Raw genomic sequence first — 26,396 nt, forward strand, 5'->3', positions numbered from 1 at the left:
AACAAGACCAGGTTTTCCCCAGAAGCTTTGCCAATTATCTATGAAGCCCACCTCATTTTTTGGACACCACTCAGACAGCCAGCAATTCAAGGAGAACATGCGGCTAAACATGTCACTCCCAGTCCGATTGGGGAGGGGCCCAGAGAAAACTACAGAGTCCGACATTGTTTTTGCAAAGTTACACACCGATTCAATGTTAATTTTAGTGACCTCCGATTGGCGTAACCGGGTGTCATTCCTGCCGACGTGAATTACAATCTTACCAAATTTACGCTTAGCCTTAGCCAGCAGTTTCAAATTTCCTTCAATGTCGCCTGCTCTGGCCCCCGGAAGACAATTGACTATGGTTGCTGGTGTCGCTAACTTCACATTTCTCAAAACAGAGTCGCCAATAACCAGAGTTTGATCCTCGGCGGGTGTGTCGCCGAGTGGGGAAAAACGGTTAGAAATGTGAACGGGTTGGCGGTGTACACGGGGCTTCTGTTTAGGGCTACGCTTCCTCCTCACAGTCACCCAGTTGGCCTGCTTTCCCGGCTGCTCGGGATCTGCCAGAGGGAAACTAACGGCGGCTAAGCTACCTTGGTCCGCACCGACTACAGGGGCCTGGCTAGCTGTAGAATTTTCCATGGTGCAGAGCCGAGTCTCCAATTCGCCCAGCCTACATTATATGGCTATTATGTACGAGGTCTGTTAGAAAAGTATCTGACCTTTTTATTTTTTTCAAAAACCTGATGGATTTGAATCATGTGTGCTTGCATGAGCCAACCTTGAACCTTCATGCGCATGCGTGATTTTTTTCACACCTGTCGGTTGCGTCCTTTGCTTGTAAGCAGCCTTTGTGTGAGGATGGGTGGAGTCTCTCGTCATTTTTTCTTTGCAAGGAAATGGCAGAACGACTGGAGCAGCGCAACTGCATCAAATTTTGCCACAAACTGGGCGACAGCCAGGTTGTAACCATTCGGATTATTCAGCCGGCTTTCGGTGACAATCCTCTGGGCATCACACAGATTAAGGAATGGTACAACCGGTTTAAAGACGGACGCGCAACGGTGGAGAGCGAGCCGCGATCCGATCGACATCAACACGCTGAAACGACCGGATTATTTCCAAAGTGAACACTGTGGTGATGTGGGACCGTCGTGTGACTATCCGAGAAACTGCGGAAGAGGTGGACATCAGCACTTTTTTGGCACATTCCACTGTGAAAGAAGATTTTGCCATGAAAAGAGTGGCGGCGAAATTCATCGGCACGAAGCTGATGGCGCAGCAACAGCGCCTCCGTGATGAAGTCTCACAGGACATGTTGTAACATGCCCAGCTCGTCAACCATTCGGAAGATTCAGACGGCTTTCGGGGGCTTTTCAGTCGTGTGACTATCCGAGAAATTGTCAACAAGCTGGACATGTCAGGGCATGTCCAGTGAGGCTTCATCACGGAGGTGCTGTTGCTGTGCCATCAGCTTCGTGCCGATTAATTTCAAGCGAAAATCACGCATGCGCACAAAGGTTCAAGGTTGGCTCATGCAAGCACATGTGATTCAAATCCATCAGGTTTTTGAAAAAAATAAAAAGGTCGGATACTTTTCTAACAGACCTCGTACATATAATCAATCAACTTTCAATCAACTTTTTTTTTATATAGCGCCAAATCACAGCAAACAGTTGCCCCAAGGCGCTTTACACTGTAAGGCAAGGCCATACAATAATTATGAAAAACCCCAACGGTCAAAACGACCCCCTGTGAGCAAGCACTTGGCTACAGTGGGAAGGAAAAACTCCCTTTTAACAGGAAGAAACCTCCAGCAGAACCAGGCTCAGGGAGGGGCAGTCTTCTGCTGAGACTGGTTGGGGCTGAGGGAAAGAACCAGGAAAAAGACATGCTGTGGAAGGGGGCAGAGATCGATCACTAATGATTAAATGCGGAGTGATGCATACAGAGCAAAAAGAGAAAGAAACAGTGCATCATGGGAACCCCCCCACAGTCTACGTCTAAAGCAGCATAACCAAGGGATAGTCCAGGGTCACCTGATCCAGCCCTAACTATAAGCCTTAGCGAAAAGGAACGTTTTAAGCCTAATCTTAAAAGTAGAGAGGGTGTCTGTCTCCCTGATCTGAATTGGGAGCTGGTTCCACAGGAGAGGAGCCTGAAAGCTGAAGGCTCTGCCTCCCATTCTACTCTTACAAACCCTAGGAACTACAAGTAAGCCTGCAGTCTGAGAGCGAAGCGCTCTAATGGGGTAATATGGTACTACGAGGTCCCTAAGATAAGATGGGACCTGATTATTCAAAACCTTATAAGTAAGAAGAAGAATTTTAAATTCTATTCTAGAATTAACAGGAAGCCAATGAAGAGAGGCCAACACGGGTGAGATATGCTCTCTCCTGCCAGTCCCCGTCAGTACTCTAGCTGCAGCATTTTGAACTAACTGAAGGCTTACCACACAAACTTACAGTATTGCATGAATATGCTGCTGACGGTGTTGAGCTTGTTCGCTTTCTTCACCTCCGAAGAACTTCTGGTCGTTAGCTGGTAAGCTTTCAATCTGTGTGTTTATGCATCTGTACTTGGTTTTTCGAATAGTGTTTTGAGCTTCCTGCTTTGTAACGAAAATGTGCGTTGTGGACCAATTGTCACGGTAACCGATCTGATATGGGAAAATATCCGACTGGTAATCAGCCAATCAGAGTGCACGTAGCGTCGCAGCCACATAATAAGTTTACATACAGCCTTACTGAAATCTTGAAAACAAAATTTTCCCTTACTCTATACTTTTATCAAGCAGTACGTGTTAAATCAATCAGAATGTCAACTATCTTTCCATATTAAAAGTTATTTAAAAAGAAAAGTTGCAGTATAGATTTATGTCAGCTTTTCTTTACAATATTGTATTTTAGTTTGTCAGCAGTTTATCCACACCAAGGTGCCTCTTTAAACAAAATGGAAGTTTCCAGAAAGTTTCAGAAATGGATGAACTCATGTTTACAAGCATATATATATATATATACATGTGTGTCAAATCCAGACACCCAAAACACACCAGCTGGCACAGGAGACTGATTGATTTGTTACTGAGATAATAAAAGAAGAGAAGAAGGCAGGTACAGCTGATATGTACTGATCGAAATATGGAGAAGATTTTACAGTTTGGACAAACAACTTATTCCAGCATATTACTTGACAACATATACTCCTATATTCTTCAGACTGGAGTCAGTGAATGGTAAAAATCTAATAAAATACAATGAATAATAATCTTAATACAGTGACATCAACTGAAATTAGTAGTGGTCTAAAAATGATCATAAATTAAAATTAGCAATGCACTAAAATTTCTCATGAAATAAAATTAGCAGTGGTCTAAAAATGATGTTGGTGTATACGAATAACCCCACATATGGTTACAGCTTCATTAAAAAAACGACTGCAATCAGCATCCCATAACAAAATGTAGATACTTGTGCAGTGGCATCTTATCAGTATCTGCCCATACACCAAGTTTTGGTATCGCTGTTGGTTAAAAAAAAAAAACTGATTGGTGCATCCCCAGTGAGGATTGGGTCAACCAAACTCATAACTCAGACCTGATGTTGTCGTAACATAGTGATGATTAATTTAAGACAACTAGAAGAAACTGTCAAGTTGATTCGGCAGCCGTATAATGTGAGCATAATAGAACTGCAGTATTACAAAACATATCTGGGATACATCTCTGTACACAAAGCCATAGTGCTGCCTGTCTGTGTCTTATCTGAAGTGGAAAACTGGCTCTTCTAATTGTTATCTTCACACTAATAGAGTAGATGTTCTGAAAGCATTTGGCTGGATGGCTAATGGCTTGGTAATTCTTCCATGCTTACTGTCTCTGTCTGGCTTATCATTTGGAGAGAGATTGGCAGCTGAAGGTGAGAAGTTTGTGGTGACTAAACCAGGTGGCTTCACGCCACAGAGAAGAAATGTGTCCAAACCCAAACGTGGCTGCAACAGCACTTTAAAATGCAAACAAATTCACTGCATCACGTCACTTAATCTGTTAAGGGACATGTGCCCAACGAATGGCCCAGGGGCTGCACACAACCCTGGAGAAGTTTAAATCCTTCTGTCAGGCTGAACAAATTATATCATTGTATTTCCTGCACAAAAATCCTGAGCTGTCTGTCTGAATACTTCAAATTGTTTGACATTTAATTATTTAGATGAACACAAATATCTTTTGCAAGTACACTGTTGCTGTCCTTAAAAGATGTCACTTGATGCTGAGCTTTGTTTTAAACAACTTTTCAAAAATGATGCACTTCATAGTCAAAATATGCCTAATTTTCAAAATATAATGCTCCTATGGATCTATTAAGAAATCCCATGCATTAATTTACTATACCCACTTACCTTTGATTGGGTGACTGAAGCCTATCCCACCAGTCATGGGGCGTGAAGCGGGGTACACCCTGAACAGGACACCAGTCTATTGCAAGGCCACATATAGACAGACAAACTCATTCACACAACTACACAGTCAATTTACAGTCATCCACTCACCTAACCTGCATGCCTTTGGAAGTGGGAGGAAGCCAGAGCACCCAGAACCCATGCAAGTATAGGGAGAGCATGCAAACGTCACACAGAAAGGACCAGGTGGGACGTAATCCCATGACCTTCTTGCTGCAAGGCAATAGTGCTAACCAGTAAGCCAGTGTGCTGTCCGATTAAGAATTCTGTTCATTGAAATTCCAAATTGAAAATACAGATTTAGAATTCCATAAATTCACATAAATTTGCTTTATCAGTATTGCTCTGGTCCTCCCTGAATAAGATGATGTGAGTAACCATTTAATCCATGGATTATTTTTAATCAATTGAGTAATCAATTCATCATTCACTCTAAGATATCAAGAATTTTTTTGAAAAGAAATTATGATTTCAGAAAAGCCAAGATGATTTAAATTGCCCACTCCAGAAACACACACACACACACACACACACACACACACACACACACACACACACACACACACACACACACACACACACACACACACACACCAGTCCAAAATCCAGCAACCAATCAAAACCATGTTTACTGGCTTTCATCCAGTTCACTACTGGTTTCAAGCTGTTTAAGCAGCATTTCAAACTGTGCTAAACTTTCTCATGAACATTTTAGCACCTAATTTCTTTAATTCTGTCTAAATAAAGCCAGGAAAGACACTTTACTGTTGGCTTCATGCACTCTGGAATTGTTCAAAATTAGGTTATACTAGCTTAAAGCTGTTTTAAGACATTAAAAGTAGTGTCATAACATTGCTGTCATTAATATAGGGCAATTTAATATTGGTTTTCTCTAATTTTGTGACAATAAAGCTGTTTCAGGTGTTGATGGTTACCTCTAAGCATTGAAAAGTTAAAATCACTTTTGAAAAATTGTGTGTAAATCCATTCCTGGTGCAAAACAGTTTAAAACTGTTTAAAACATCACTAATTTATCCTGAATAAAGCAATTTAAGATAACTGCTCTAGGGTATAGTATGACACCATTCACAGTAATGTTATACATGTACAAGGCATTTACTAGAAAACAACTTGAAAGCCCTTTCAAAGCAACACAGACCAGTGTACCACTAGTGGAGAATGCCTTAAAACTAAATATCTCAATTTTAGCCATAATAAAACCATTTAAGACATGTATTGTTGGTTTAGAGCAGGTTTAAAATGTTAAAAACAACATTGTATCCAGTATGAGTCATCTTAAAACATGATAAAAGCACCTTCAAAGCAATACAAACCATCATATCATGAGTGAAGAGCATTTTAAAACCTGATGATTTCAAATTTAGCCATACTAAAGCCACTTAAGAAGACATTACTGCTGGTATAGACCAGTTTGAAAAAGTTCAAAATAACATCTCAATAATGAATCTTGAAACATGATCTAATCAGTTTAAAAGTAACATCAAAAGTGTAGGATACTATAAAACCAGATTACATTGAATGTTATCAGAATAAAGATCATTAAGGCATTCACTATTTAGTTAAAAATTACAATTGGTATAAAGAAGGGATGCCACTTTTTCTTGTCCGATTGATACTGATACTGAAGCCTTCAGAATCTGCCGATACCAATACTGATCCTATACCTTTTGCGCTGTCTTAAAACAATCTGCTAATAAAATACATTTGCCTGTATGGCCTGTATGTGCTTTGCCAACCTAGCAAGCTAACAAAGCCAGCCCAGTCTCAGATTTTTTTTTCGTGCCCCCACCACGAAAAGCACCCGATTTTCGTGAAACTTTTATTTTATTTTGCTATTTATAATCTTCCCCTTCTCCGAACTCTAACATAACCATAGCGTTAGTGTCTACCCTCTGCAAACCCTAATCTTAATCCCCCAAGACCCCCATTACCATGCCCCATGACTAAATGAAATTGCCACGATCCCATAGATTAATGTACTTTTCATAATGCCACCATGAACTACCACAAGACTGTGTTGCATTAACTCAAACTGTGAACTAAATATTCTATCCCCCCCCCCCCACAACACACACACACACATAAACACACACACACACACACACAAAGGAAAATACATCTTACAACATGACTCAGATGTGCAATAGAAGGCTTGATTTATGATTTTTTTTTTTTTTTCAATATGCAATCAAGTAATTTTCGAGAATATTGGACAAATACTGATTCAAAATATTAGATCAGTGCACCTCCAGTATAAAGCAGTTTAAAATGAGTTAAAAGCAGTTTCAAAGCAATGTACATTAGCTGGCCATTAGTGTAGAACAGTTTATAATCAGATTATCTCTCATTTATTCAAAACAAAGCCATAAGATTGGTGTAGAACAATTTCAAACACTTTTAGAACATTATAGCTAAATCAGTTTTCAAATAGCTACTTTGAAATCATTTTTGCTTTGGATGTGTTTGAAAATACCAAAATACCAATCTTAAAATACCAAAAATGCCTGAGATCATTTTAAAGGTTTTCAACTGGTTTAACATTTCAGCTGAAACCGAAGCAGATCAGATCACATTTCATAAGGTGGAACATGAGAAATGCTGCGATTGTTGAATCAACTGACTTATCTGTCAATATTCTAATTGCTGAAATAATCGATCCCTTCAGCTTCCAATAATTTGATGCCTCTGGAATCTTGAAATACCACCCCACCCCCCACTTCCCAAAAAAAGGCTTATAAGTTGTAAGCACCTGCATTGGAAGCGACTGTGTTACGTTTGTGCCACACGTGAGTACTTAGGTCTCGAAATAACTCTGGGACACGACGCGCACAAAACAACAGGCGCAAAGTGAAGCAAACAGCAGAAAGGATGAGCGCGCACAGTTAACGTGCCCTCCTCCGACGGTTCATTAGTTAACGCACATCATCCTCCTCTAGCGGGCCTCTCTGAGCAGTTAATTGCGCGTCCACTCTGTTGGGGTTCGACCGATAATAAAGCATTAAGAGCCGCGCGCCTCTTTCATTAAAGCGCAGTTGGGAAATTTAATCCCGCCCCCTTTCAGGAGTCAAAAAAGGAGAGAGGAAGAGAGAGAGAGAGAGAGAAAATCGATTATTTCTCCTCGCACTGGGAGAGGAGGAGAGGGGTGAGGGAAAGACTCGCTCAGGGTTGTGGGAAGGAGCAGAAACAGACTCTTTAGCGGCACCAGCAGCTCTATCAGCGCGTCCGTCTGTGCGCACCGGAGAGACGCGTGCTCAGCGAGGAGACACTGTCCGACAGAACGAGAGAGAGAGAGAGAGAGAGAGAGACCAGAGACTCCCAACACGCACTGTACGTTACTTTTTATCTCCCTCCTTCCCGGCCACGTCTTCCGTTAAGTTTGCGCTCCTGGATTTTAAGTGCGTTTTGGCGAAAGTCGGTCCAGCGTCATCCAGCGGCTTCACCCTTCCTGTCATCCGACCGGACCAAACACCCGGCGGACTCCTTCCTTCTTCTTTGTTTTTGTTTTTTTTTTTTTCGCCTTGTAGCGCTCTTCTTAGCACCCGGACAACATTTCCAATAAAGTAAGTACCCACAGCACATCCACCGCGCGCGCACTGCATCTTTATTGTTTTATTATGGAAAGTTGAAGACGCGCGCGCTGCCTGCGTAAAAATAAAAGTGCCCTAACCGTGCGTATTGATCTGTTGTGATCCCGATCGACTCATGCGTGTGACAGCTGTGTCACATGATGACAGGCTGACATTAAATAGCTCTTTATGGTCTATTAGGAGAGTCGGGGGTCCGCTCGACCTTGTAGCGGCGCACTGTACCCAAACCGGGCACACACACCGAAACCCCTGATGGAGCCATGTCAAGTAAGATATAAATCAGAAGCAAAGTTCAGCCAGTATGTTTGAAGTAACATGAAGAACCTTTAAAAGTCAAGGAAAAACATGCACTTAACTTTTTTTTTTATATCAGATGATTGTTTCATAAAAGTATGGAAATCCATGACATTTAATTAAATGTGTGTTGCTTTTTTAAAACTTACAAGTTGTGCACTTATATCAACAACTCTTGCTTTATATTCGAATTTGATTCTAGTTATTTAATAATATGAAAACAGCATTCCAAATTTCAGGAGGTCAGAATGTTTAAGAGGCACAACGTTCACAGCTCTGTGACCTAATGATTGCGTGAATCAGATTGTTTATCCTAATTTGACTGCAGGGAATATAATTTATTTATATGGTGAGTTTAGTTCAATCTGTTGAGGCTGGGTTGAACCTGTTGCACAGATTGCAGTTTGAGAAAAAAATAAATAAAAAAAAAAAAAAAAATAATATATATATATATATATATATATATATATATATATATATATATATATATATATATATATATATATATATATATACATGGTTTATGTGATAAAAATGGATGTAAATCTGCAGATAATATGTGTGTGTGAGTAAAAGAGGGTTATTATGAAATTACACAAAAATAACTTGAATTTAGTGGCAGACACTCACTCACACACACACACACACACACACACACACACATATATATTTAGAATTTAGACCTTCTAACATTTGTCATCGTTAAGCGTGAATTTTGAGCTCCATAATAAATTGTAAAAATTATTTTAATGCGTGAAACGTTTTTTTTTTTTTTTTTGTCAGGCTTTAAGTGTTGCTGTCTGCTACAGTTTATTAATTTGTTCTTCTGTGAAAACTATGATATAATAAACTAAAATACGTCATATTTTCCTTGTGAAGTGTTTTGTGATGTAACCTTGAGATGATTTCTGATGGGGGAATCACTTTGTAATCAACTTTTTTTTTTTTTTTTCTTTTGTGTTAGGGGGAAAAAGTAATAATGAAAGCGCTTTTCCTCGTGTCCAGTGGAGCTGTTGTGTGCATGAGGCCTGTCTGGCCTGTTGCTCTCTTGGGATTTAGTGTTAGGTTAATCCGCTCAGAGGGAAGGTGAGCGCTCGCATGTGGACCCACGATTACGCACAGAGGACTCTGTCAACTCAGCCCTGTAATCTCACAGACCGTGCGCACACATGCACACACACACACACACTTCTGCGGGTTGATCTCTTTCTGTCTGCTGCTCCTGACAAATCATTTGGGATTTCGCAGTGGGGGGTCGGGGTGGGGCTCTGATTCCACCCCTTTAAAAAAAATAGTGACCACACACTTTTACCCTTCTCACAGAGAGGGATTAGAAGGTCACGTCTCCGTGTAAGTGGCCAGGGTGTTGATCCGATTGTCAGGTCACTGTGCTGGGGGGATTTGTTGGGGGGCTCTGGCTAAAGTGAAGGGAAGGGGAACACTGGGTGCCACAGTCAGGCATGGAGGAAGTGATCAGACAAAGCAGGCACACGCGGAAAGGATTGATGCTGATATTTTCCATCAGAAGTGATTAATAATAATCATAATAATAACAATAATACCCACGAAAATGATGCCCGAGAAGGTTCAAGTCTCCAAGTGCTGTCAAACTCACTGGTGCACATTTCAAGCTCCCCTTTGCAAACATTCTTTCTTAACAACAGAAGTATTAATCTCAAATCAAATCATTTAATATCACCTTTCGCTGTGGTTTAAAAAAAAAGTTTGTTTGTTTGTTTGTTTGTTTGTTTTGGCACTAAATGCTCTCAAATATTTTGCCAAGAGTTTGCACAGCAGTGAAACTCTCATTTGCCGACTGCTACCCGGCAGGTCGTGATGTAGCTTAATTGAACTTCTTGCCCTTTGGCTCAGGAATGTAATATAAGAGCCAATTCAAGAGGTAGTTACCTCCATATATATCAGGTGCACTCTATATAATATCTCACATTCACGTTGTTGAGAGACATCCCACCTGTAATCCTGCAAACGACGCAGTACATTTTGCTATAAGTGCCCTTCACATAAATGTTATGGAGTACACTAAAATCTAGACACGGTACAGTACAAGATAAACTCTTGTTCTCGTAAATCTCTCTCACATAAATAGTCGGTGTTGTCACTTTAACTTTTCTTTTTTTTCTGTTGAAAATACTTTCGTTATAATGCCTCAAGGGTTTGTTGTCGTCTTTGTCAAAGCAGGTGTTTCCTCGTCGGCGACATGCTTCTTTTTTTTATTTTCATGCATTTTTACAGCACCATTAAAAAGCATCAGTCTTGACCTCGGCGTGTGTTTATTTGTGAACAGATCTCCCTTTCACCATCCTAACTGTTGTGCACATTACAAGGTATATTTTTTTCTACCCCCCCTCCAATTTGCCTGTGTGTCTCCAAAAGAGGCACAATCACTTAAAAAAAAAACAACAAAAAAAAACTAACTCTCAAGTAAATAACAAGAGTCCTTGAACAGGCTGTGTTGTGTTAAATGCATATATTTGAATATGTGCCTGCTTTTGCATAATGATGCAAAGATTTCTTCTGTCTCTATCTAGTAATTAGCGGTGACGTTCAGCAACGTTCTTGGTGTGCTGTAAGTGGATGTGTGTGTGGGGGGGGGGGGGGCATCTGGGGTTTGTTCGCCGGGGTGTTAAAGATCACAGAGGAATATATCAGCCTTTGATGTTTAATTGTATTGTAAAACACACTTTAGAATATTTCGGCATAAAGTCGACTTCTGGCTGTGCTGTGCTTTGTGTTTGCTGTTTCTTTTGTGTGTTTGTCTGTCAGGATGCGCTGTCTGTCTGGGCGGTGTGTGCGCGTCTGTGGGAATGTTTGTGTTCTTGTTGTTTTGTTTTTCGCTGAGTTTTGTGAGGTTATTGCCAGTGAAACATATTTGATATCCCCCCCTTCTTTTCGTCTCGCAGTGAAGAGGGTAGGATTTGATGTCTGGGATGATGGAGCAGTCTGGAAAACAGTGTCAGTGTGAAGGCTGAAAAGGCAAACTGAGAAGACAGACGTGCAGAAAAGACAAAGAGACACAGCGTAGATAGACGCTGAGTTAGAGCTGAGGTGAGCTGACAGCGCGGGCGGGCGAAGGTCGACCTCAGAGACGCTGTCGTGATGTAGCGCTCGACGCTCGGCGAGCTGGACGAACAGGACATCCTGCCTTCTTCTTCCGTTTTCCTGTTTCCTGCGCGGCCCCGTCGGTCGTTATGGCGCTCACTGCCTGCTGGGTGGTCTGTGTGCGGCGGTGCCGACCACACAATCATATCGTCAGCTGCAGCCCACCTAACGAGACACCCAGAACACCTCTCCATACTCGAGGCCTGCTTCCTTGAAATATTTGAAGAGGGAGAAAGTCCTTGAAGGCGAGAGAAGGCAGGAGGAGTGCAGGGAACAGAGGAGTTTGATAAGATTAAGAGAAACATTTAGAGCGGAACACAGATTGTCTCTTTTTGCTTCTTTAAACATCGGGCGATTCTGTTCAGGTTGAATGTCACAGCAGCTGGACTTAAAAGGAGGTAAAATAGAGTAAATGCGTCAAAAAGTGACACCTTCTACACAATCCATCAAAAAAACAGATTGGTTATTTCGTTTGCAATATGCCGCTATAACCAGAGCGCACCGCCAGTTAAAGTAATTTATGATAATCCAATTATTCTCATCAACAATGTCAGTTAAGGAGGACAGGTTTTGTCAAAATCAGAGTGTGGGGCATTACACCCCACCCCCCACACACCCTTTACCCCACCTCATGAGGTGCAGAGATGACCGGGTGGGGTAAAGTGCAACTAAATTCAAATGGCACCAGTTCATGTGAGCGAGACAGAAAAGAAGTCTGTTCATCCAACTGTGCAATGAACAAGATTTAGTCTGAAAGTGAGCTGTTTATGAATATACACATTTTGAGCATAAAATAATGAAAAAACAAAAATCTATAACAATTTTGCTGATATCATTTCAAAGAAATAAATCAAAACCTGCCTTTTACTTCCAGTTTTCAGTAAAAATCACTGGCATTTGGTCAAATTTAAACGGTTTGTTTGGGGTGGGGGGGCTTTAATGGCTTCTGCAGGGCGGTGCGAAAGAAAAACATCAAGAAGAAAACGCATCCACGGCTGCTATATCCAAAATAAGTATTACTGTAACACAACTAGCTTCAATTATTTGAAAAGTATAGGAGTTGCTTTTTTGTTGCACTCCTCTTACAGGTTTTTGAACCTCACTGCTCCTTACATCCAGTGAGATTTGATGGTTTTTTTTGCTCCCTATCAGCGCCTTCGAGCAGCCTCATTTGCAGGAATCAACAGTGTTCGTCTATAATACCTGCTGCAAACACGTGCGGTCAATCCAAAATTAACTGGGAATCCTTTCAGGGGTTAGTCTGAGGGAAACGTGTACATAAACCTGGCGACGGAAGGCATGTTCCCATGATAAAAAACACAGTAGCTGACCTGTGTGTGGTGAGGGGCATGCCCTAATATATTTTCACAGAGAGATCCCCCCCCCTCGTCCTCCAGTCTCTCCTTCATCATCTCACTTTGGTGTGGCACACATTTGGACTACACCCAGTGGTTAAAAAAAAAAAAATAGGAGCGAGAAAGAGAGAGACAGAGAGAGAGAACTTAGAAATGTTTTCCAGTGGCTGTAATTTATCTTTGTCACGACTGCAACATAGCCGAGTCATTCTGCAACACAGTCCGGTGAGACGCACAGAGGTAGCTCTGTGCCTCGGCCTCACACACACGCTCACATCCATCTGAAAGCCCCGCTCACTCGGCCGCCACAATCCGCGCTGCTGCTGCTGTTGCTGCCGCCGCCGCTGCTCCCCGCCACTGCTGCCGAGCTTCAGCATAGCTCTTTGGTATTTCCAGCAGATCTTGTGCTCTGATTAAGAACTTGCTGCTTTTTGCGATTTGCTCTTTGTAATGGCACATTGTTGCCTTCAAATAAAACAGAGAGTTCAAGAACAGCCACAGAGATGATTGCAGACACCCAAGCATCATGTGTAACGTCAGAAGCTTCGGCTCCAAGAGGACCGTGGTTTTGAAAATGGCGCTAACACCGTCTGAGCTGAGGGGGGTGGTGGGCAGAAAGAAAAATGCTCTGTAGGAATCTGCTCTCAGTGCTCTGCACACAGCTCGGCCAGACGGTGTCCTGCCAAAGTCCACACCAGTGTTCCTTTCCACTGTCATCTGTGCCATTCCCACACCAAAGGCCAACCGAGGAAGAATGCGCCGCGCGGGTCCTGCCTCGCACACCTACACCAGCCCAGTTTAAATCTAACAGGCCAAATGCAGAGGCGCACGTTCAAACTTACATAAAACGCTGTGCACAGTGCCGCGAGGGTAGAAAATACTGTATCTACCCCCTTTTTGCTCTTCTTCTCTGTCAATTTTTTAACTTTTTTTTTCTCCTCGGCCCAGCTCCTTCTGTCTCGTGATGTATGACTTTTTCCTACAGTGCCTCTTCCAAAGTGCAGCTCGTGATGTCATTAATTTTATTCATACTTTATGGATGCTCTGTCTGGAAAAAAAAAAAAAGAAGAGAGAAAAGGCAGTGGGACGATGTGAGGAGAGCGATAGATAGATAGATAGATAGATAGATAGATAGATAGATAGATAGATAGATAGAGAGAGAGAGAGAGAGAAGAGATGGTGTTGCGGAAGGAGATTTTCAGTGCAGTTGCATGTATAATGAATGAGGGGGCACTTTGTTTGAAACTCCAACCTGACGCTTCACTTCAAGGTTTGCCGGGCAGAGTGGGGCCTTGTGATCTCACACCAGCACTCTCTTTATCCTGCCAATAGATGCTTTCACCTGGCACTGTGGTTCGACCCAGTGGAAAAACAAATAACCTTGTGCGAGTGTGTGTGTGTGTGTGTGTTCGAGAGAGAGACAGAGAGAGAGAATGGTAGCAGGGTTGGGTGGAATGGGTGAGGAGCAGGCGAGGGAGGAAAAGAGAAGAGTTAGTATAACAGCAGCAGTGCAATGACGCCCAGACGATACCGAGGAGAATACTGGCACCCGGCCCACACTTCCTAAATAGTGCGCTCTACAGAAATAGCTCAGCCTTGATATTGACTTTTGTCTGCCGGTTGCATGTGTCTATGTATGTGCATTTAAGCATGCACAAGAGAAAAACACCAGTTTCCTTTCCTCAAAGGGAGTTTTTTGCCTTCTTAAGGATTTAAGATTTACCCAAATAAACTCGGACCTGCAGGTTAGTCTGATGCGGAATGCCGTGCTAAATATAGTCACACCAATTTGTGGTGCGAATTTTGCAAGTAGGTTCGACACCGTAAAGGTGCATTTCAAAACTTAGAAGGCCACGTGGAGAGCGCAGACCTCCACCAAGACCAGAAATAATTCTAGTCTATGTGTTGACATACTGTGAATGAAAATCGCCACCCAACAAAAACACGTTTTGGTCTGCTGGATCCAAACTTTTATTAGGACCTACACTGAATCCGACACATTCATAGATATTATCAAGGGTGGTAAAAGTTAACGTGAAAATAATGCGTTAACGCCACTAATCTTTTTGACATGCAGTTAACACACACACACACCTTGTGTGACCCTCAGTCCGTGCCGTAGTTTGTGACATCAGGAAGGTGTACCATCAGTGTGTGGACAGCAAAGTACAAACAAACTCCACTGAGCAGAAATGCTTGATCAGGGCATTTTTTTTTTTGGATCAATCTGTATTAGATTAATTAAACCCAAGTCACTAAATAAATGCGCTCACTTTGTCTGCTTCACTATAAGTCCAGAGTCCGCTCTTTAAACAGTGTGCATCAGGCCGCGAACTGCAACAGGTTCAGAGGTCACATGGTGAAAGTTTAAAAAACATTTTGCATCATTTCAAACACACACCAGGTCTGAATGCGCGTGCGATGTTACCTTCCTCCCAGGCGAATCAGGCAGCGAGTTACACAAAAAATAAACAAGTTTTTCCTCGCCATCCGGTGTTTAAATCCTGTTTTCACAGACAATGCAGAGTCACAGAGCCGGATAGAGGAATCACAAGGGCTATGCCCACCCCCCACCCTCACCCTTGTTAAAGTAACGGTCCACTGTTGAAGACATTTTATTGATATCTTTTTACATACAACAACAACACCACCAATAATAATAATAATGGATAGATTTTTTCACAACAAAAACATCATTCAGTCAGTATTAGTCTGGGTGTCCTAGTTTTATTACAATTTTCCACAAGTAGAATTGGTGAGACAGTAAAGAATCTGTTCACTTAATAAAAAAAATAATACAAAAAAAACACAACTAAATAATGACTCCAAACATTAAGAAGCAGCTTGAGGGAAAAAAAAAGTCTGATTAATCACTATGAAATAATTTTATAGATTGACAGCCCTAATATTATCGCTTTTATGCACTTTTTCATTAAGATTCTAGCAATATTTCCTGAGAAAGTCATGAAAACGTAAATTTTAAATATAAATAATTCAGATCTTGCAATGTTATAAAGGTGAGTATAAATTCCTTCAATCAGCTCTTTAATCGAAATGAAATCCAAAATATATGTATGTACTTATTTATTTATTTATATCCAGTAGGTTTTGTGGAAATCAACCCTAGACATCTTTTGTATAATCCTACTGATAGACAAATAAACAAATCAACAAATGGCACTGACATCATAACCTCCGTGGTAAGGTAAAAATGGTTCATTCAGTGTTAATGGGGCCATATTGTTGAATACAATTTTTTTTGTTGTTGTTTAAGATTGGGGTTTCATGTCATACATAGTCAAAGCATCACAATTCTACAACTGTGCATGTAAGTATACAACTCTTAATTACTAAGCAAAATCTTGACCTGAAATGGCTCATTTTACACTCCTGTGACATACATCATGGACGTCCAAAGCTAAAATCCTGTGTGCTCTGTGAGACACATCCCCACATTCTCAGAGATGGGAAAACGCCTTTCCATTTTAAGGAACAGAGACAGAAGCATAATGTTTCTCAGAGACCTTAATATGGGGGTAGGTTGCAACCCATCAGCTCAGCATCTATAGGGTATTTTGTATTCACGTATGTCTCTTTTAAAACCACCTGTTGGCTGATATTTACTTGCAGAAAAAAGTGTATAATATGACCCGTTTAACTGACAGTGACCCAGTCCAGATTTTCTTTTGCAACAATTTCTCATGTGGAAGTTTTTGTCGAGTTTCCACTCACATTGCACCTTTGGGTTTTCAATGAAATATCTAATGCTCTCCTTTTACTGTGCGCAGCACGGTGACTTAGTGGTTAGCACTGTTGCCTCACAGCTTCACTTCCAACCTGGTCCTTTCTGTGCAGAGTTTGCACATTCTCCCCGTGTTAGCGTGGCTTCTCTCCAGATGCTCCAGCTTCCTCCCACATCCAAACAGATGCAGATTCAGTGAATTGTGACTCTAAATTGACCGTAGGTGTGACTGTGTTTTTCTCTATGTGTCAGTTTTGCAGGACACTGGTGACCTGTCCGGGGTGTACATCACCTCTCACCCAGTGACCGCTGGGATAGGCTAAAGCCCCCCACCCCAAATTAACATATTCCTGCTTATTCCTTTAATTGGAATAAATTGGTTCAGAAACTAGATTCTGCTGTTATGGTAAACAGAGGGTTTCGGTTAAGACTTAATTTAACTTTAGGATTACTATAACAAAAATTCCAAAAGTTGCAAAAAAATGGGAAGATGAATTCTCCACACCTCTACAAAGGTACTGAAGGATTGTTGTGATATGTTCAGTGATAAAGCCTTTTTGAGTGACAGAGTGAGACCAATATAATGAGAAAAAGAACAGTTAATATTAGCTTGTTAGTAGGCAAACACATATTGTCACCCACTACTGAAAGTTAATCATTATGCCATAGTCGTCACACTGTAATTGATAGTGTAGAACTGACACAGTTCTTATTCTCAAACCCAACACAATTTCGTTGCTTCTTCTGGCTTCTTTCATTTTGGTTTGCATCACCACATTGACCTATACTCCATAAAATTGAACTCATTTGTGTGCTGGTGGATGTGTCAGTATAAAAATGAGGTATATTCAGGCACAATACTGGTGCATTAGTGTCATGTGGATGCAGAAAGTAATTGCATCATAGACCCATAAAAATGGATCTAATGTCCAGCAGAGGTTTCCTGCTACTTAAAATATTTAGATAGCCTCCAAAAGGCAGGGTCATGACATCTGTACACCCGTTGCACAGGAATGCACATTATTCCATCATACTGTAGTACCACAAAATCTTATTGAAAACCAAAATTAACAACAACATAAATATAAACATTAATGTGGGGAAAAAAATCAACATTTTAATAAATCTGCTTTGTCCCATATTTTATGCTGGTTGTCGTCCTTCCCAGGTTGTCAGGCGGACTTTAAATACAGTTTGAAACCAAAAGCTAGACTGCTAATAATACATCAATATGATATGTAACAATTGGTGTTTTGATACAAAACACATTATATACTCTAACCTGAAGAGAAAAAGAAAACTCCTCTCAGTCCATTTCTATGTTAAAAAACACCCCAAACTGTAGGGGAAAAGCTTTTTTCAGTTTGAGTCAGTGCAAACAGTTTTTATCTTACTGTTAAAAAAGCTGCAGACATCTCTGTGTGAGCTTTCATGACCTTGTGTTTCATTCAAGTATTTGCATATGGGTTCTGTCTCATGTGTGACAGGTGGACAGTTGGCGGTCTTCATCAGAAAACCTCTTATGTGTGAGCTCACCCTGTGGATAGCAGTGTGGCTGACTCTAGTTTGCACTCAGATTTCATGCTGCATAAATGGCAGTATGGGGTTGGACTTGCCTCCAGTCCAAACACATTTGCATTCAAGTTTGGGGCCATTATTTTTGACTGAAAACAGCTTAATTCAAATTAAATAAATAAATTTATATGAAAGACTCTATTAGCAGGGTGTAAGATAAAAAAAAAAAAAATAATAATAATAATTGAAAATGCAAAATAATTTACATGATTTACTTTCCTCTTGAATCTTTCTTAACATTTTGTTTTTATACATGCATATGAGCATGAAATGTGTAAGCAAGAGAGCGAGACAGAGAGAGAGAGCGGCGCCTTATTTGTTTTGGATAAAAGTGGTCTTCATCTTATTTTTAGCCCTATGCTGGACTTGTACTTTTATAAATAGCTGAGGAAGTGTTGGGGACACCTGTTGTGGCTCCAGCCTCCTTCCAGCAGATTCCCAGTGCCTCTGTGTCACATCCATCTACCGGTGGGCCGCTGCAGGCTTTGAAAGAGCAGCCCACTCATGGAACACAACACACAGGATGGGGCTCGGATTGAAGGAAATCAAAACATGGAACAAATACAACAACAACAACAAAAAAATCATGATCAGGTTTCAGAGATCAAAAATCTAACTTTGAAAAATACTGAAAGCTGCACGAAAACTATGAGTATGGACGCAAGTTTAGTGGTTTACACCAAGGCATGGTGTGGAAATGTGAGTTTTTCTGACACTTCTTCAGTAAGTGTAAACAGGTCATAGGTTGGGTTTCTCTCTGCCATCTGTAACCCGACGTGTCTTGTTAATTTCACTTTGGATTCTCCAACATATGCCAGCGCAGAGAGTGTTAACTTTCTCTCTTTGCCGAAGTGGCGTTCACTGTTTGCCTCACATTCTGCTCTCACTTTTTTTTATGATCAGGCTTCACATTTGTGAGGGTAATGAGAGGTCTGCAGTGATGGAGCATTTAAAAAAAATAAGTACGAGGCCGCATTGCTGTATGATAATTAAGTTAGAGTGGAATTGTCTCTTAATAGGCTGTTGGTGTAACTAAGGAGAAGGTTTAGATTATTCTGCATCGAATTAATGTCTCACGTATGTGGGCAGAGAACAATTTTGTTGGTTATTTCTGTGATCCTTCACTGGGGTTCTCGCATCCAACCATCTAATTATGTGGTGTTGAATCCAAATTATCTCGCAGAGATGCCGTTTTAAAGCTGTCATCTTGCAGTGTTTGAGCCAACCGTACAGTTGGAAATGAAGAGACCGTACATGTACAAAGCCTTTAATTCTATTACCCATCATCCCTTTGACAAGTCTGGTCCGGGTTATCCTCTAAATAAGCAGCGCTCTGCGTCGTGGCACTCATAAAACAGCTCAATAACCAAAAAAAAATAAAAAATAAAAACGGAAAAGAGTTGAGATGTTTTGGAAAGCTTTGAAATGATGTACTGTGTTTAGTCTCTTTACACAATGAAAGAGGAATAATTTCTCTTTTTTCCAATGTCCCACCCCCTTTACACCCTTCCCACCCACCCCCCACTCCCTGCGCGCTTCAGGGAAGGGAATTTTGCTTCTTGTTATTATTAATGTGCTTTTGACAGCTTAATTTGATAAGAGGGGCTACTTGTTAAAGAAGCTTCAGCTTGTTCTCACAGAAGGAACGTGCGTCCACCACCCCCACACCCACCCACCCACCCACCCCACTCCCATGTTCTTCAACATGCTGCTGCACAGTCTGTCGATGACCCAGTTCTGAGAGATGGTCGAAAACAAGTAAGAGCGGTGCAAAAAAAAAAATCCACAGGGAGATGGAGGGAGAGGAGGAGGAGAAGAAGACAAGAGGGTAGAGATAGAGAAAGATAGAGAGGAGATAGCTGGAAAGGCACTTGTGGGAAGTTAGCTCACATGCTTCTCTTCCCTCCCTCCCACCTCCTCCTTCTCCTCCCGCTGCACCTTCTCGGTCTCTCCTTCCCTGTAGCTTAATCGGACGAGAAACGCAGGGAACGATAACAGGATTTAGCTTCCAATGTTCGCAGGCTCCCCTTGGTTAAGTACACGTGTAATGAGTTGTTTATTTGGAATAAAGTGCAGTACAGGCGCAGCAGAACCCCCCCCCCCCCCATACACACACACACACAAACACACACCCCTAACCACCTAACCCATCTCAACCCAATCAGTAGACATGCAGGGACTGTGCAAAAGTTTTAAGCTATATATGCTATATATATATATATATATATATATATATATATATATATAAACGCAACACTTTTGGTTTTGCTCCCATTTTGTATGAGATGAACTCAAAGATCTAAAACTTTTTCCACATACACAATATCACCATTTCCCTCAAATATTGTTCACAAACCAGTCTAAATCTGTGATAGTGAGCACTTCTCCTTTGCTGAGATAATCCATCCCACCTCACAGGTGTGCCATATCAAGATGCTGATTAGACACCATGATTAGTGCACAGGTGTGCCTTAGACTGCCCACAATAAAAGGCCACTCTGAAAGGTGCAGTTTTGTTTTATTTGGGGGGGGGGATACCAGTCAGTATCTGGTGTGACCACCATTTGCCTCATGCAGTGCAACACATCTCCTTCGCATAGAGTTGATCAGGTTGTCAATTGTGGCCTGTGGAATGTTGGTCCACTCCTCTTCAATGGCTGTGCGAAGTTGCTGGATATTGGCAGGAACTGGTACACGCTGTCGTATACGCTGATCCAGAGCATCCCAAACATGCTCAATGGGTGACATGTCCGATGAGTATGCCGGCCATGCAAGAACTGGGACATTTTAAGCTTCCAAGAATTGTGTACAGATCCTTGCAACATGGGGCCGTGCATTATCCTGCTGCAACATGAGGTGATGTTCTTGGATGTTGGCACAACAATGGGCCTCAGGATCTCGTCACGGTATCTCTGTGCATTCAAAATGCCATCAATAAAATGCACCTGTGTTCTTCGTCCATAACAGACGCCTTCCCATACCATAACCCCACCGCCACCATGGGCCACTCGATCCACAACATTGACATCAGAAAGCCGCTCACCCACACGACACCACACACGCTGTCTGCCATCTGCCCTAAACAGTGTGAACCGGGATTCATCCATGAAGAGAACACCTCTCCAATGTGCCAAACGCCAGCGAATGTGAGCATTTGCCCACTCAAGTCGGTTACGACGACGAACTGGAGTCAGGTCGAGACCCCGATGAGGACGACGAGCATGCAGATGAGCTTCCCTGAGACGGTTTCTGACAGTTTGTGCAGAAATTCTTTGGTTATGCAAACCAATTGTTTCAGCAGCTGTCCGAGTGGCTGGTCTCAGACGATCTTGGAGGTGAACATGCTGGATGTGGAGGTCCTGGGCTGGTGTGGTTACACGTGGTCTGCGGTTGTGAGGCTGGTTGGATGTACCGCCAAATTCTCTGAAACGCCTTTGGAGACGGCTTATGGTAGAGAAATGAACATTCAATACACGAGCAACAGCTCTGGTTGACATTCCTGTTGTCAGCATGCCAATTGCATGCTCCCTCAAATCTTGCGACATCTGTGGCATTGTGCTGTGTGATAAAACTGCACCTTTCAGAGTGGCCTTTTATTGTGTGCAGTCTAAGGCACACCTGTGCACTAATCATGGTGTCTAATCAGCATCTTGATATGGCACACCTGTGAGGTGGGATGGATTATCTCAGCAAAGGAGAAGTGCTAACTATCACAGATTTAGACTGGTTTGTGTACAATATTTGAGGGAAATGGTGATATTGTGTATGTGGAAAAAGTTTTAGATCTTTGAGTTCATCTCATACAAAATGGGAGCAAAACCAAAAGTGTTGCGTTTATATTTTTGTTGAGTGTATATATATATATATATATATACGAGGTCTATTAAAAAAGTAACGGACCTTATTATTTTTTTCAAAAACTATATGGATTTGAATCACGTGCGATTACATCAGACAAGCTTGAACCCTTGTGGGCATACGAGAGTTTTTTCACGCCTGTCGGTTGCGTCATTTGCCTGTGGGCAGGCTTTGAGTGAGGAGTGGTCCACCCCTCCCGTCTGTTTTTTCATTGTTTAGGAATGGCTCAGAGACTGCCGCTTTGCTTGATCAAAATTTTTTCAGAAACTGTAAGGCACAGCCGAGTGGACACCGTTCGAGAAATTCAGCTGGTTTTCGGTGAAAATTTTAAGGGCTGATGAGAGATTATGGAGTGTTACTGTTGCTTTAAGGACAACCCACAGAGCCGGAGGGTGCGCCGCGCCCCGAGCTGCTGTCGTCAGCCTGTTTCAAGCTGAAAACTTCCAAATTTAAGCCTCTGTTGACCCAGGACATCGTGAGAGAACAGAGAAGTTTCAGAAGAGGTCAGGATCAGCAGTTTATCCAGACATTCCACTGTTAAAGGAGATTTTGTAATGAAAGACGTGCGGATGGATTCGCGCGTCTGCAGGCAGCCGTTCATGGCCCGGCGCCACAGAGAAACACCTCCGTTGGAAGCGTTACGGGACAAGTTTGAACATGCCCAGCTGTTAAACAGTTTCTCGGATACTCACTCGACTGAAAGCCATCGAAAGCCGCCTGAATTTTACGAATGGTTATCAACACGGAGGTGTTTAGTGGAATGTCTGGATAAACTGCTGATCCCGACCTCTTCTGAAACTTCTCTGTTCTCTCACTACGTCCTGGGTCAACAGAGGCTTAAATTTGGAAGTTTTCAGCTCGAAACAGGCTGACGACGGGGGCTCGGGGCGTGGCACGCCGTCCGGCTCCGTGAGCAGTCCTTAAAGCGACAGTAACACTCCATAATCTCTCATCAGCCCTTAAAATTTTCACCGAAAACCAGCTGAATTTCTCGAATGGTGTCCACTCGGATGTGCCTTACAGTTTCTGAAAAAATTTTGATCAAGCAAAGCGGCAGTCTCTGAGCCATTCCTAAACAATGAAAAAATAGACGGGAGGGGTGGACCACTCCTCACTCAAAGCCAGCCCACAGGCGACGCAACCGACAGGCGTGAAAAAACTCACGCATGCCCACGAGGGTTCAAGCTTGTCTGATGTAATCGCACGTGATTCAAATCCATATAGTTTTTGAAAAAAATAAAAAGGTCGGTTTCTTTTCTAATAGACCACGTATATATTTACGAGGGTAGGCTGAAAAGTTCTAAGGCTCACCATGGAGAAATGCCATTTCAATTCGACAACTGCATCATAGTCAGCCTTAGAACCTTTCAGCCTACCCTTGTATATATATATATATATATATATATATATATATATATATATATATATATCTCCAAAGGGGAAGACCGGGTTTGGACAAATATTTTGAAATGATGCTCGGGTTCATTGAGTTTGGTCAGCAGTGTTTTTGTGCTGATGTGACTGACCCGAAACCCGAGTATCATTTCAAAATGTTTGACATTTAAAATAGTTTCTTAACTACTACACCAGGCAGCCAACAGGTCTGCTTCACATGATGTAAACGTTGTTTTTTGTTCATTTAAAAAAAAAAATAAAATACAGGAGGATCCAACAGCTTTCTTCCTGTTTGCGGGGGGATTTGTTTAGCTGTTACAATGCATCCTGGAGCTTCTCGTGTTAGCATGTGCTCATTGAGACGCTTTCAACTTCTGAGCCCAAAATCAGCAACATTCTTGGAGCCCGGTCGGATAGCATATACGAGGTCTGTCAATAAAGTATAGGTCCTTTTTATTTTTTTCAAAAACTATATGGATTTCATTCATATGTTTTTACGTCAGACATGCTTGAACCCTCGTGCGCATGCGTGAGTTTTTCCACGCCTGTCGGTGACGTCATTCGCCTGTGAGCACTCCTTGTGGGAGGAGTCGTCCAGCCCCTCGTCGGAATTCCTTTGTCTGAGAAGTTGCTGAGAGACTGGTGCTTTGTTTGATCAAAATTTTTTCTAAACCTGTGAGACACATCGAAGTGGACACGGTTCAAAAAATTAAGCTGGTTTTCAGTGAAAATTTTAACGGCTGATGAGAGATTTTGAGGTGATACTGTCGCTTTAAGGACTTCCCACGGTGCGAGACGTCGTGCAGCACTCCCAGGCGCCGTTGTCAGCCTGTTTCAAGCTGAAAACCTCCACATTTCAGGCTCTATTGATCCAGGACGTCGTGAGAGAACAGAGACGTTTCAGAAGAAGTTGGTTTCAGCATTTTATCCGGATATTCCACTGTTAAAGGAGATTTTTTTAATGAAAGACGTGCGGACGGATTGCAGCGTCGGCTCGCAGCCGCCGCAACGCTCCGCCACAGGAAAAACACCTCTGTTGGAAGCCTTAAGGACAAGTTGGAACATGTCCTGCTGTTAAACAATTTCTCATATACTCACTCCACTGAAAGCCATCAAAAGCCGCCTGGATTTTACAAATGGTTATCAACACGGAGGTGTTTTTCCTGTGCCGCCGCACCGCGTCGGCTGCGTCCCGACACGCGGACCCTTCCGCACGTCTTTCATTAAAAAAATCTCCTTTAACAGTGGAATATCCGGATAAAATGCTGAAACCAACTTCTTCTGAAACTTCTCTGTTCTCTCACGACGTCCTGGATCAATAGAGCCTGAAATGTGGTTTTCAGCTTGAAACAGGCTGACGACGGCGCCTGAGAGCGCTGCGTGACATCTCGCACCGTGGGAAGTCCTTAAAGCGACAGTTTCACCTCAAAATCTCTCATCAGCCGTTAAAATTTTCACTGAAAACCAGCTTAATTTTTCGAACCGTGTCCACTTCGATGTGTCTCACAGGTTTAGAAAAAATTTTGATCAAACAAAGCGCCAGTCTCTCAGCAACTTTTCAGACAAAGGAATTCCGACGAGGGGCTGGACGACTCCTCCCACAAGGAGTGCTCACAGGCGAATGACGTCACCGACAGGCGTGGAAAAACTCACGCATGCGCACGAGGGTTCAAGCATGTCTGACGTAAAAACATATGAATGAAATCCATATAGTTTTTGAAAAAAATAAAAAGGACCTATACTTTATTGACAGCCCTCGTACACCAGCTTCACGAATAATCTGGGATATACAGCAAAAGTTATTTTTTCAAAACCAAGAAAGAAACAAGCAAACAAAAAAATATTTCCAGTGACCCTGTGACCCCCCCAAATCAAAGGGATTCCCAGAGCCAGTCTATGAAATGTATACACCAAATTTGCCATCAATCCATGATACACAACAGAAGTTATTGGGTTTAAAAATTTATTTTCAAAAACCTTCCACTGGTGGTCACCTTTGACCCTGAGACCCTAAAATAATTTGTTATGAGTATGGGGCTGCCAAACTTAACATACATACCAGTTTTTCAAAAAATTGCATATGTATTGTACAGCAGCCATTACTGTAGTCCCAAACAAATGTTAGATTTTAAAAATACAGCCACTGAGCTTGACCTTTGACCTTCTCATCTTTCACCAAAATCAGTACGATTCATTTCTATAGTGGCCCAAGCATATTATGGAACTTTTTGACTTGATTATTCAGTGTTTTTTCCAGTCGACTAAAGGATTAAAAAAATGAATTAGTTTGTATGATTACAGCTCAGACAACAAACACAATCATTATCAACAAACAATGAATTGATCAATATGATACAAACATACATACATCTCCGGGATCGGGTCACGGCTAATCAATATGATGCTCTTGTAAAACCATGTAACAGTTCACCCAAAAAGAATTCAGTTATTAAAAAAAAACAACAGAGTTGTCACATGACATGTTTGTTTTGTTGATTATTTAATGCTTCACACTTGCTATAACAATTTGTTTGATATATATATATATATATATATATATATATATATATATATATATATATATATATATATATATATATACACACACACACACACACACACACACACACACACACACACACACACACATAAGATTTTTATTGTTTTTGCAATGTCTTTATGAATTCCTTCATGTGCAGGTATGAGCAAATACACATGCTCACAGCCTCCCACACGTCACAGATTCCCACACACAGCTGTGATGCAGGTCATTTACAAGGGGTAGAAAGAAAGGCGGGGGCGGGAGACGAGTATGGAGTTTTTGTGTATGTACTGTATGTGTGTTTGGTGGTGGGGACATTCTCAGGCCTTTCCCGGGTCAGAAGGCCTGGGGATTTTTTTCTCAGGGTGAAGCGAAGGGGAAAAATGAATGATATGAGAAAAACGGAAGAGGAGGGACCAAGAGACGGGAAAGAAATACGTACATCGTGCCCACCACCGATTTGC

General features: G+C 41.8%; 1 protein-coding gene across 12 annotated transcripts in view; it reads left to right on the top strand.

Moving 5' to 3' along the window:
* Positions 1-26,396, top strand: part of mef2cb (myocyte enhancer factor 2cb) — a 183,513-nt gene that overhangs the window by 20,549 nt on the left and 136,568 nt on the right. Inside the window, exon 1 of one of the 12 annotated variants that reach the window (XM_034170078.1) lies at positions 7,538-8,024. The exons of the other annotated variants lie outside the window; for them this stretch is intronic. The gene's annotated coding sequence lies outside the window, so the exon portion shown is untranslated. Of the gene's footprint in view, positions 1-7,537; positions 8,025-26,396 lie in introns of those variants that run through there. 12 annotated transcript variants of the gene reach the window in all.

The sequence above is a fragment of the Thalassophryne amazonica genome, chromosome 5 (assembly GCF_902500255.1).
Source record: "Thalassophryne amazonica chromosome 5, fThaAma1.1, whole genome shotgun sequence".
In the NCBI taxonomy this organism is placed as follows: Eukaryota; Metazoa; Chordata; class Actinopteri; order Batrachoidiformes; family Batrachoididae; genus Thalassophryne; species Thalassophryne amazonica.